We start from the raw sequence: 12,831 nt of genomic DNA, 5'->3' as shown, positions 1-12,831 counted from the left end.
ACAGGCATGAGCCACCGCGCCCAGCGAAGGTTTGTTATTTAAAAGAACAGTTACTGAGTCCCAGCTGCCCCTGAGGTAGTACTCAGCATGCCTGCTCTCCAATGTCAATGGTCTTCTTTTTAGCTTGCCTTCTTGACCTGCTACTTTGTTTGGGGTGTGAAAGACAAGACACCTAAAATGTGATTGGAAATGTGATAAGAGATAGCTAAACGTTTGTTAAAAAATTAAGGATTTTAAGAATTGCAGAAGGGGAGATTTATGTGGGATTGAAAACATGCAGACAGGGAAGGGATCCGGTCCTGTAGGGCATATCCCATTGCATAGGTGCATGTCTTGTGGAGTTAGCTAGTGAGAAATTTCTCCGTTGACGGGTACTGAAATAACAGTGAAGAAAAGAAATATCTAGTATGCTATTTTTACTGCATGGTATAAAGGAGTCTAAGCCCTACAAGACTTCAGCATAGTCTGCTACTATGAATGCCTTACATGAGCCATATTATCAGGAAAATCCAAGAACAGTAGTAGTTTCCAAGTCAGGTAGGTTCAAAGCTGAGATAGGAGATGAGACGTGTGAGATTCAGGACCAACAGGAAATGGTAATGAGGGTAACTATGAAAAGGAGTCTGTAAACCTTCCAGAATTTGTAGAAATCTTGGAGGGAGGCCCTGAATTTCCCAGAAGATGTGAGATTTTATTTATGTTTCAGTAGGTGTGGTAACCTAGGCTGACAACTTAAATACACAAAAGAATGTAAAATATCTTTACATCTCTACACTTCCTCTCTCACTTCCCACACATATGTCTTGGTCTTTAAGGATATTACTCATGGGAGCATGAGATACATTCACAATGTTAAATGCAGGATGCTTCTATATGCAGGAAATAAATGGGAGGGGAGGCTGGAATGGTCTCTGTGTAAAATAGGAAATATGAGGCAAGACATTTTCCAGCAGAAGTGATTAGACAGGATTCATAGACAACATGAGGTCAAAGCTCAATTCTAAAGAATAATTAGAATCAGAATAGTGTGTTGAAATTGATAGGCAAATGTATGGGCAGGAAAGTTCAAACCACAATGGAGAGTCATTAAGGACAAGTTGGGCATAAGAAAGGACAAGCCAGGGCTAGACTGCAGAACGTAAAAGTCAACTTTGGAGGACCTAGTCTGACAGTGTAGCGAGGGGCTCCTGATTCTGTGTGGTCTTGCCTACAAATTAATACACATATTTTTCAGATCTTCTGGGCCTTCATCTCCTTGGGACCCATCTGGAAAGATAGTTATAGCATCCAATGCCTTGCAAACAATACTCAGCTCTATCCAGGTCTCTGTGGAAGATCAGAGGCCATGAGGTCTGCAGCTCTGACTATTTAAGAGATGTATCAAGACTCAGCTCATTACCTCCACAATATTTCATGCCTGAGAATCCCACAGCTTCATTACTCAGAAAGTGTAGATCCTCAAGAGTGTAGTGGGTCATGCATATGAGCAGCAGCACTTTCCAGCTCAGCAAGTTCACATACCTCAGTAGTGTGTGTCCAATCTTCTGTCAAGCCACCAAGTAAAAAACAAGTGTGACTAATTGTGGTTGGAAAGAACAATGACCCAGAAACACCCTTTGTGGAAGAACCAGTGCTGATTGTGAAGTTTTGCTCTCAAGAGACAGTGTGTATTTCTAGTCGACTCATTGTGCCTATTTTTCTAGGGACCATGTGCTAATTACCTGTAGCTCTGCTTCTCAAAATTTCATCTGTGCTTGCAGAACTGGTCTTTCCCTTCTTATGTTCACAGTGTTGGCCTCTGGGACTCCCTCCGCATCCAATTCTGATTTCAAAGCCACCCTTCAAAAAGTTAAAGTGAAATTGGGTCAGGTAGAGTGTATGAGCATATTCCTTTAAGAATCCATACCATAGCATGTGAGCCCAAATGCTCATGTCACAGGGCTCAACGTTAAAAGAAGAAGAAATATAAGCAGAGCCTTTCTCAGGGTTCTGCTTGTGGAAAAACAAGGCAGCAGTGTGAAGCAGAGTGAAGAACCACTTATTCTAGGCAGTATTAGAAGAAGAGAATGAAAATGGAGGGGAGAAGGAAATACAAGAAACTTGCCGAGTACCTAACTCTCTAAATAAAGCAGGAAGAACAGGAAGAGATCAGGAAAATAATGCACTACAATCCTCAGCACTTTGGGAACTTGCAACCTCCCCAGAGCTGAGGATGTTCACAGGATTCCCCCATCGCACACCCCACACTACTCCTTTTTATCTATCATGCCCCAACAAACCTCACCAACACAGTGTCTCATTTCCTCAGGGCTTTATGCAAATATAATATCATAAACTGTCAAAATAGATACAGGGGACATAAGAATATCTCCTTGCTCAGAGTTAGGCAGGCTATCCAACAAAATTGTTCTATATTTTCAGGAGGCCCAGACACATAGGACCACACTGTGGTATGTGTATGAACTGTTTTTCACATTGTGGTCTTATATGTCTGGTCATTAATGCCATGCCCTAAATATCTCTAATTTTTCCCCTTGGGCAGAAGGGAAATCGCATTTCCCTGTCCTTGAAAGGTCCTGTGTTTTTTCCTACCCCTTGAAGTGGCTTTGTGATTTGCTTTGACTATGAAATGTGAGAAGTGACATGTAGCACTTCCAGGCAGGGGCTTTAAGTGCCTGTGGATAACTTACCATCTTCCCTTTGCTGCTTCAGTCACAGTAGAGCATTTCATTGGCCGGAAATTTCATTGACTGGAGGCCGTGGGCAACTATAATGAGCAGAGCCCCCTGTTCCCGCTTAACCACGTTGGAAATGAAGCATGAAAAAGAAATACACCTTTATTATTTTCATCCACCAAAATTTTGGGAGTTATTTGTTCCTACAGGATAACTTGGCCTGTCCATACTGATATATATTCATATGCATTATAATAGTGATTTTCTGAAAACAGCAACTAAATGCACGTGATTTTTATCTATGCATGTTTCTCTTGTGGGAAGGAATGTAATTTGTGGCAGACAAGAAGACAGGGCACTAACTGTAGAAGAAAAGATAGTTTGTTGCATGCTAAGAAGTATTAGGTTGTACAAAGTCATTTGTTCCTAAATCCTCCCAGATAGCTCTGTTTCCTGAGATTTTATTTATCCTTGATTTAGTCATTCTTAAGACTTCTTTTGCTGTTGACTCTTCCTCCTTCATTTTGTTACTGTTTGCCTCCAGTGTGCTCCATGCCCACCACAACCTACAACATTCTGCTTCTAATCTGCCTCTTAGAATTGTGAGTAAATTAAGAGCAATTAAATTTTGAATGAAGAACTAAAGAATGCCTCTGTGAGTACAAAAGTTAAACTGTCACACACACAGACTCTTAAAAATAATAATAAAATAAACATTTCATAATCCTTTCTGGAATATTATGCATTTTTACATTAGTGATTTTTTTCTCCTTTAAGCTCTGTGGGACTTGATAGTGATCATTTTTTATTCTTATATCCCCTGCATCTATGTTGACTGTTTAGATATTATGTTTGCATAATGCTATACTCATGTCTCCATTTCTATTATGAAGGTTACCAGATAATGGCAATCGTGATAACTTGCATAATTTTTCTCAAGTATTTGTTCTTCCCTTCCCTGTAAGAAAACATTGATTCCCTGCCTTTGCCATGTGATTTGCAGGGCCTCCTATTGGAATATACATCTCTACCCCACTGAAATCGGGCTTGGTCCTATGACACACTATAGCCAATGGAACATGGGCAGATGTGATGCAAACCATGTATACAAGATCTAAGTGACATCATCATATTCCACCTCTCTCTTGCTCTCTCCCCTCTGCCACCAGACTGTACCATATTGTGACCACTCCAGCAACCTGGGGTTCAGAAGAAGACACATGGAGTAGAACTGAAAAGGAGCCAGCAGTCATAGCCAATTCATAGCTAAAGACTGTAATATAAGAAAGGAATAGATGTTTGTTTCAATTCACTGAGATTTGGGGATTATTTGACATCACAGATATTGGTTATTTTACCAAGGCTTTGACTGGAATGGCATATTTTCAGATATGACCAGATTGAAGGATTGAGATTGACTGTATAGAGCCAATGAAAAGCCCCTTGAAAAGACTGGCCCAGGACCTTGTCTAAATGGTTTCCTTACAAGGTTTCTGACCTATGATACTGTGATAAATAATGTCACTTTCTTTTTTTTTTTTTTTTTTTTTTGAGACAGAGTCTCACTCTGTCACCCAGGCTGGAGTATAGTGGTGTGATCTCCGCTCATTGCAACCTCCGCTTCCCAGGTTGAAGCGATTCTTATGCCTCAGTAGCTGGGATTACAGGCACCTGCCACCATGCCCAACTAATTTTTGTATTTTTTAGTAGAAATGGGTTTTGCCATGTTGGCCAGGCTGGTTTCAAACTCTCGGCCTCAAGTGGTCCACCCGCATAGGCCTCCCAAAGTGCTGGGGTTACAGCCTCTTTGCCCAGCCAAGAATGCCACTTTCTAGTGGGCCCAGAAACCTCAAGATATTTTGGGACCTCAAGAAGAGCAAAATTTATATAGATATTACAAGCACAGTCTAATGGTGAATGCTTGGCTTGGCTTCTGGCCTCAAGGCTTTTAAAAAGTTGAATTAGAAATTCCTTATAAAAGTTCCAGTAAAACCAATTTAAAAAGAGCCTGTAACGCTGATCACCACTTTTTATACGCTTTATGCAAATAACCAGGCCAAATATAATGAGACCAAAATTTATTTTGCAAATAAATTGGTCCTACTATGATTTATTCTTGGTAGAAATGAGGAAACTGGGGAAAGAAAACTTTAGTTTCTAGCCCTGAGCATTGTTTTGAATTTTTGTTATTTGCCTACAATTTGGGCTAATCCTGAATTATTTCCTGGCTACAAAAAGTCTCTAAAAAATAACCAGGTTTTATTTTTCCTCATGACGCCTTTAGTTGACTTCTTATGGAATAGATTGTTTTTATTATTGTTGTGGCATACAAATTCTCTTTTGACTGTAATATTTGTGTGCATTATATTTCCACTATTTAAATTATTAATGTTATGTATCTCATTGTTTTACTTTTTCTGAGAAAACGGAAGTCATTGTATTCTGAAGACTAGAGATGATTCAAAAGCCTGTGAATCTACCCCATTTGGAATCCCACTGGGCCTGTCGTTTTTCATTGCCAGTGTGTTGCTGCTAAAGCTACAACATATTAAACACCGTTCCTAAAAGCTCAGGGACCATCATGGAAGAGGAAGGTGCATGAGATTGTAACAGCTGGATTAGAAGGGTGAGTGTGAAGGCCAAAAAAATTTCATCTTGGGTGCTAATCCGCCATATTGGCTTCCGATTAACCCAAATTACGGGAGTGCCTCTGAGATTTCTAGTTTATCTATTGTCCTTTGTGTAAGAGCACCTATATACCAAAACTCCTGCCCTTAAAGGCAAATTCCTATCCCCTTCCTCTGAAGCACAAGTGCCCCTCCCCTAAAGTATATAATCTGGGGTCTGGTGGGTAATGGTGCTAGGATCCACAATCTTGTCTCACTACTGGCCAAGACACAGACATAGCTTCTGTTCATAAACCCCCATTAAATGTTTCTTTCTAAGAAAAAAAGTAAAGAAAAGAAAAGCTGATTAATACACTAAAAGCAGGATATCACTAAAAAGCAATATTCTTATTTTTGAAAGTACTTTTACTTTTACACTTCATTTTAGGAAGGGCTGGGAGTAATGGAAGCATGAGCTTTGGCATCAAGTAGACCTGTCTCTTTATGAGCTGCTTCATCTTGACAAACATAAAACACCCTCCCAATAGCACTTTTTCCTCTGCAGCTCTATCAGAGGCCATTTTTTCTTCATACTCCACTCAGAACCCTGTTAACCAACTTGGGACCAAGAAGACTATTGACTGCAATTATTTGAATATAATATCATATGAAAGTCCATGAGTTCATTATAATATTCCACAAAAAGGAAATCCAAAAATAAACTCATTAGTCACCATTGAGATTGCTCTGGCAGCAACTTCCTATTGGAAACTAACGTTAAAAAAAAAAAGAAGAAAAAAAAGCTAAATGCTTAAATATTTCAATATGAACTCTATGAACTGTTTTTTAGTAAAAAACAAATAGAACTTGTTGATGACAGAACATTATTGTCATATGATCATATGGATTAATGGCTAGTTATAAAAGGGGAAATACATCTTGACACTGGAAGATCAGGCTGTCCACATCACCATCTCTAAGAGCGGGACAAGCAGACATGATGACCCTCGATATGATGTAATATGAAGTTCACACAACATCTATAAAGGATTTTTGTCAGAAAAGATTAACTTGAGTCTAATCAAGTCTTTAGATCTAACTTTAAATTTATAGGAAATATGGAGAATAGAGAACAAGTTAATGTCTCCTCGACATAACCTTGCCTCATTTTTATGTATTAATTACTATTCTTATTTATTTTTACTTACTTGAGAATTTATTTTTATTATCCATGTTCTCTGTGGAATATAAGCTCCAACAGCACAAGGCCTTGTACTGATTAGCCAACACTCCTTTCTCACAGTCTATTATCACGTTTGGAACATACTAGGTTTTCAACACAAATGTATTAAATGAACAAATGAATAACAAGTTATTTTAACCTCACCAAACTTGTTTACAAGTTAGGAAGTAATCATCTGTCTTCAAAATTTAGGGCATTCTATAGTAAAATCAATTTCGTTTCTTCAACCAGCACATAGCATGGGAAAAAGAAAGAGAGGAGGAATCTGTTCTAGATTAAAAGAATCTGAAGCAACTTAACAGTCAAATGCAAAGTATTGATTATGGGATCCTGATTCAAGCAAACATTAGAAAGGCATTTTTCTGTGATAACTGGGGAAATTTGAGGATTAAGTACTAATTGATACAAGAAATTACTACTGATTTGTTAGGAATAATAATCAGGTTGCAAGTATGAAAGAAAATGTTCTCACATTTTGTTTCCTAGTTTCCACTTTTATTTTAAATTCAGGGGGTACATGTGCAGGTTTGTTACATGGGTATTTTGCGTGACATTGAGGTTTGGGGTACAAATGATCCCATCATGCAGGTAATGAGCATAGTACCCAATAGGTAGTTTTTCAGCCCTGTGTATTTTGGTGTGAAATTTCATGGCATCAACGATATCTCTTTAAAATACTTCAGCACAGACAGATGTGATAGGTGAAGCAAATACAGAAACATGTTGATAATTATTCAATATGATGAAAGATATTTGGGATTCATTTTATTTCTTCCACTTTTGTGTGTGTTGAAATTTTTACATGATATAAATTTATTAATACAATAAAAAATTATCTGTGAATTATCCTTTTTTCCCCCTTGTCCCACAAGTGATTCTGTTGACCCTCACCTCCTACCTGAGTCCTGGATCCTTCCAATTTGCTCTATCTCTGTCATTGCCATCCTGGCCCCAACCACCGTTAGCTCTCTCCTGATGTACTGAGCAACCTCCTGATTGGTCCCCTTGCTTTCTCTCCTCTTCCCTAAAATATATTCTTCACATAGCAACCAAAAACTTAATCAGACAATGTCACTTCCTTCTTAAAAATCTTTCAAAGGCTTCACTCAGTATAAAAAACCTAAAACCTATCTCTGGTTTATAAGATCTGGTCCCTGCCTTACTTCATCTTCCACCACTTTTCCTGTGTCCACATCATTCCAGCTACACTACCCTAAATTGCATTCCTCCAACATACCAAAGTCTTCCAGTCTCAGGGACTTTGCTATCATCCTTCCTTCCTGGCTTGATGCTGGTGTGTCTGTACCACTCAGTCATCTACTTAAAGGTATCTCTTCAGATATACCACCCAGTCACATAATCCCAGCACCTCCGTTTAACTCTCTGCATAGTACCTACCATGATATGATCTATTTTTGTCTTATTTTTACTAATTTTACTTCTATGTTTATTTATTTTTACTATCCATCTATTACCATGTTTGGCACATAGTAAGGGTTCAAAACAAATGTGTTAAATGAATAAATAAATGAACAAGTTATTTTAACTCACCAAACTTGTTTCCATGTCTGTAAAATGGCATGACAATACTTGCCTGAGAGGGTTAAATGAGGTATTGAACAGAGAGTGCCTAGTCCAGTTCTTGTTGCACTGAAGATGTTTAATAAATGGCATCTATTTATGGCTGAGCAAAAGAAGTCAGACATCCCCCACTCCCAAAAAAGAATACATAGTGTATAATTCTATTTACACAAATTCTAGAAAATGTAAGATAATCCAATGTGACAGAAAGTAATCCATGGATTCCTTGGGACGAAAGGGTTAGGTAGGAGAGCTAGGCATAAGAAATTTAGGGACATGATGAATATGCTCATTATCTTAATTGTGGTGATGCTTTGTTAACTATAATGTGTATATATCTACATTGTGGTTATATATATATAAATAGTATATATAAACTGTATATATGTGTATATATATAACTGTATATATTTGTCAAGAATTTCAAATTGTACACCTCTAACATGTACAGTTTATTGCTTGTAGACTCAAAGCTGTTTTTAAAAAGGCAAAATACAAAAAAAGGTAGCAAAAAATAAAATAAATAGTATCCACTTCTTTCACATACATCATGCATCTGATCCTCACAGTAACAGTATATAATAGGGCAGGAATTATTGCCCTCATTTGGCAGATAAGAAAATGGTGGCACAAAAAGGCCAGGAAGATGATTCTGGATTGGACTTTCAACTGTACTACACAGTTCATCATACCGAGAAAAAAACTAGTTTTTATTATTTAGCACTTAAAATTATCCTCGCCCAAGGTCCCAAGCTTCATCACTCTTGCTGATAGAGCAGGAGCATTGCCATCTTGGACAAGCACTGCCATTTTAAAGTTCACCTTGATTAAAAACTGCCTAAAAACTGCCTAAATCCAGAGGGCATCAGCCTAATGTCTAAGGTCAGCTTGACTATAAAGCACAAATGACATCTCCAACCAGAAACATTCCAACCATAAGTTAAACCCCTCCTCGACCACAGACATTCCAACCATGCAATAAACTTCACTTCCACACAGAAACATTCCAAGCCTGTGATAAATTTTCCCACCCAGATCCCCTAAATACTCTTAGTCTGTAAGAGAGAATGCTCCTGACCAAAAAAAAAAAAAAAAAAATTGTCCAGAAGCCCCTCTCAGATTTATTCTCCAAAATAAACCTGTCTTTGACTGTTGAACCACTTTTCATGTTTCTTTCCTCTTTCTTTAACTCTTACACTTGCGCCTTCCTCCCACTCTGTACCTGCTTATTCCTGGAGTAGGAGGTGATGGGCCTTCTGAGACTGGGCAGGCTGCCCCTCATTACCGAGTTCGTGCTCCATGCTCCAAGGGCCCAGCTGAGTCCTGACTATTGGACTGAGCAGTTCTCCTAAGTGGAGCAGGTCTGCTGTCTTTGTGCCAACATGCAGCTTTATAAACACGTGAAACCATGTAAAATGTGTTCTGTACCTTCTCAAGAAGGGATGTGCTGGAGCAGTCCAATTATCCCACTACATCAGACAATGCCCACGTGCCTGGCTGTAGAAGTAACCACTCTCATGCATACACAGTTTCAAAGCTGAGCAGTTAAGTCAACTTCTCTGGCAGTTGTATAACTAATGATACATCTAAACTGCTTTAATCTCTATGGATAGTGATCCTTTAACTTACACTGGATTTGACAATCACTTATCATGCCACTAATTCCAGAAATTATTTTCACTCCTAGAGCACCTTAGCTTTTTGTTGTAATTACAGCCAATAAGGCCTATAGCCAATGAAATTTTACATAATCCATTTTTCCAAACAAATCTCATTCCTTGGCTCTCTGTATACCTTACACATCAGCTGTGTTGTACTGCTCCCTGTTTCCTGAACATTCTCCTGAGCATTTGATTTTCCAGACCTTTGCTCCCTTGAATAATCCAGCACAGAGATGGCCTATGGTATTTATTTATTCACTTACGTGCACCTACTAGGTCCTAACAGTTAAACCTAACAGTTTAACATGGCAGGTTTGCTGGGGGAATAATAAAATGAATGTGTATAAAATTTTAAAGAGTACATTTTGTCAAAGGAAAATGAAATATTAATATGTTTCATTTTGTGGACCTCCTCTCGACATCTCTAAATGTTGCCAGGAGCAGGTAGGGGTAGGTTCAAGGCTCATTCTATAGTCTCTGCTATTAAGATGTGTCTGCTACAAGTCTCTGCATCTTATGATACTTTAGGTATATTCTCCTTAAAATCAGCCACACCAGGTTATGCATTCTATGGAGTGTTGAAATATCCTTAAAATAATTATAGATACAGATATATTTACAGTTGTGATTAGTTCTCCTGACCTATGCCTTGTAAGTCATTCTTCCTGGCTTCTTTCAATTGAGTCTCACTCAGCTGTGGGAACCAGCACTCACCAAGAGTCTTACCCTGGCTTGTAAGTGAATCCTTGTGGGTCTTTTCCTTTAGAAAAGAAAACTGATAGCAAAAACAAACCCAGATCTATCTGAAGCAATGGTTTGATATATTTTTTGATGATGTACAGGTAGTTAAATATTTAACCTTGGCACATAGAGGATAAAAAATGAGTACAAAATTTCTTCAGTCCTGTATACTGAAAGCACAAGAGTTCCTTGTCCTACTAACTGCAAAGTCAATGGGATGTGCCAGGCAAAGGGGTGAACACTGTAGCCCAGTCAGAAAGATAGAGCCAAACAGGATAAGAATCATTTTTAGTGCCAAGGTAGATATAAACAAGAGGCAAGGAAGTGTTTGCCTCATACTAAGGGTGGATAATACTTTCAAATGTACCTTACAGTTTAGAAGACTCAAAAGATTGTTTTAGGCAATTCATTTCTATAGACAGCCACAACCTTGAGAATTTGAGGCCATCTCATTCTCTTAAAAAATTCTGTATCAGGAAGGAAAGAAAAATGTAGGTAGTGTTAATAATTGTTCATATTTGTTAGGTTATATTGCAACATAAGAATATGCATTAACATTTCTGAAACAAAAATTGAGACATGATTTGACAAGTATAACTGTGTTTATGTAAATAATAAAGCACAAAATTTGAAGATATTATTTACTCTCAGAAAAACTAGGTGTTATAGTGGCCATATCTATATGCAAGACATTTTAAAAATTGTTTGTAAATGCACATATGCAGTAGGCATTTAGTAATAAGTTGTTGAATTCAATTCAGCTCATCAGTCAGTAAGCAGTTATTGTGCACCTGCTGGGATGAAGACACTATATGCAATTTCACACGAATTTAACAGTTGCGTACTTTTGACTAATATAAGAGATGAGTTATTAGAAAGTACTTTGACTATATTAAAATCATTTTAAATAGACTTAAATCTTTATTTTTTGTCATCTTTGTCTGCTATTATTATGTTGACAATGTTAGGCAAATGAGAACTACAGGTTAAATTCTTTTAATAAGTATCAAGAATTATATTCCTGGCATGGCGTAACATGTTTACATTAGCCTCTTAAAAGTTTCATTTTTATCTTTCTATTTCTCTTCCATTCTTCCTTCCCCATAGATTCCAAAGCAATTTTCTTAAATATTAATTTTATATTAATCTCCTATTTTAAACTCTTCCGTGACTTCCAAACATCTACAAGTCAAAGTCCATTTTTAAATCCTGGCATACAAGTTTCTTCACAATCTGGCTGCCACTTAACCTTCCTGAAATCATTTTCCTCCATTTCAACTCCTCTCCCCACAAAAACACTATTTTCTAGCTAACTAAAAATTGTAGCTTTTAAAGATTTTGTAATTAGGTCACCAATTTACCCATATCATAATCTAGAGAGTAGTGAAATATGTAGTTTCTTTACTTTGACTTCTAATACTAGATAGAGGGGAAAAATAAGTTTTAAATTTTAAACTTGGTTCAATCAGTCTTATGTAACTAAGTCTTGGCTTAGATGACTCCAGTAGACACATTCATCTTTCAGATATCTGAACATATGGGATCTTATACAACTATCTGTTAGATGGACCCTCAATAAACTCACATTAACTATCACATGGACACTCAATGCAATTTGTGGTGAATAGCCTGTAATCCCAGCATTTTGGGAGGATGCAGCAGGAGGATTCCTTAAGCCGGGAGTTTGAAACTAGCCTGGGCAACATGATGAGACCCCATCCCTACAGTTAAAAAATATATAAATAAATAAATGAAATTTGTGGTGAAAAAGTAAAAGGCTAAAGTATAGAAAACTTGCTTAGTGACCTAAACAAATAAGAGTTTGTTTTGCATTACCAAAAAAATCCAAATATAAGCAGCTGTTACTGTTAACTTACCTGCTCAGTGATAACATGAATAAGAAGCTCTTCCCGCTTTTCACTTCATGTCCTTAACATATTGGCTTTTCATCCTCATGTTTCTTGCTCCATGGACAATGGATGTATGCTTCACTCATGTGTTCACATTCAAGGAAAAAAGAGAGTCGGGGATGGTCCCAGCCATATTCCTACCTTATCAAGACACAAAATTATTACACAAAGGACCCTGCCCACCACCCAGCAAATTCCACTTTATCTTATTGATCAATACTTAGCCAAATATCCATCCTACTCTATAAGGAAGATATATTAATAGAAAGAGAGTATCTGGTTTTTTTCAGCCTCCCTACTGGCAAGGAGAAGGAAATTGGCAATGGATGTTGGTGTCTTTCTTGGTGCTCTTGAGGAGGTGGGAAGAGGGATGCTTAGATCCATATGATGGCCTTGACAGTGCCCTTTGTCTGG

The 12,831-nt window shown here is 37.7% G+C and overlaps 1 protein-coding gene across 7 annotated transcripts in view; it reads right to left on the bottom strand.

Moving 5' to 3' along the window:
• Window positions 1-12,831, bottom strand: part of BCKDHB (branched chain keto acid dehydrogenase E1 subunit beta) — a 377,315-nt gene that overhangs the window by 20,976 nt on the left and 343,508 nt on the right. For 4 of the 7 annotated variants that reach the window (XR_010134301.1, XR_010134302.1, XR_010134300.1 and 1 more), the window contains 3 exons: window positions 12,385-12,554; window positions 2,691-2,795; window positions 1,722-1,839 (listed from right to left, as the gene is read on the bottom strand). The gene's annotated coding sequence lies outside the window, so the exon portion shown is untranslated. Of the gene's footprint in view, window positions 1-1,721; window positions 1,840-2,690; window positions 2,796-12,384; window positions 12,559-12,831 lie in introns of those variants that run through there. The other 3 variants (XR_010134304.1, XR_010134305.1, XM_063707735.1) reach the window with 2 other exon arrangements.

This window comes from Gorilla gorilla, chromosome 5, assembly GCF_029281585.2.
Source record: "Gorilla gorilla gorilla isolate KB3781 chromosome 5, NHGRI_mGorGor1-v2.1_pri, whole genome shotgun sequence".
NCBI classification, from domain to species: Eukaryota; Metazoa; Chordata; class Mammalia; order Primates; family Hominidae; genus Gorilla; species Gorilla gorilla.
The sequence above is the reverse complement of the archived record's forward strand: the minus strand, read 5'-3'. Positions and strand labels throughout refer to the sequence as shown.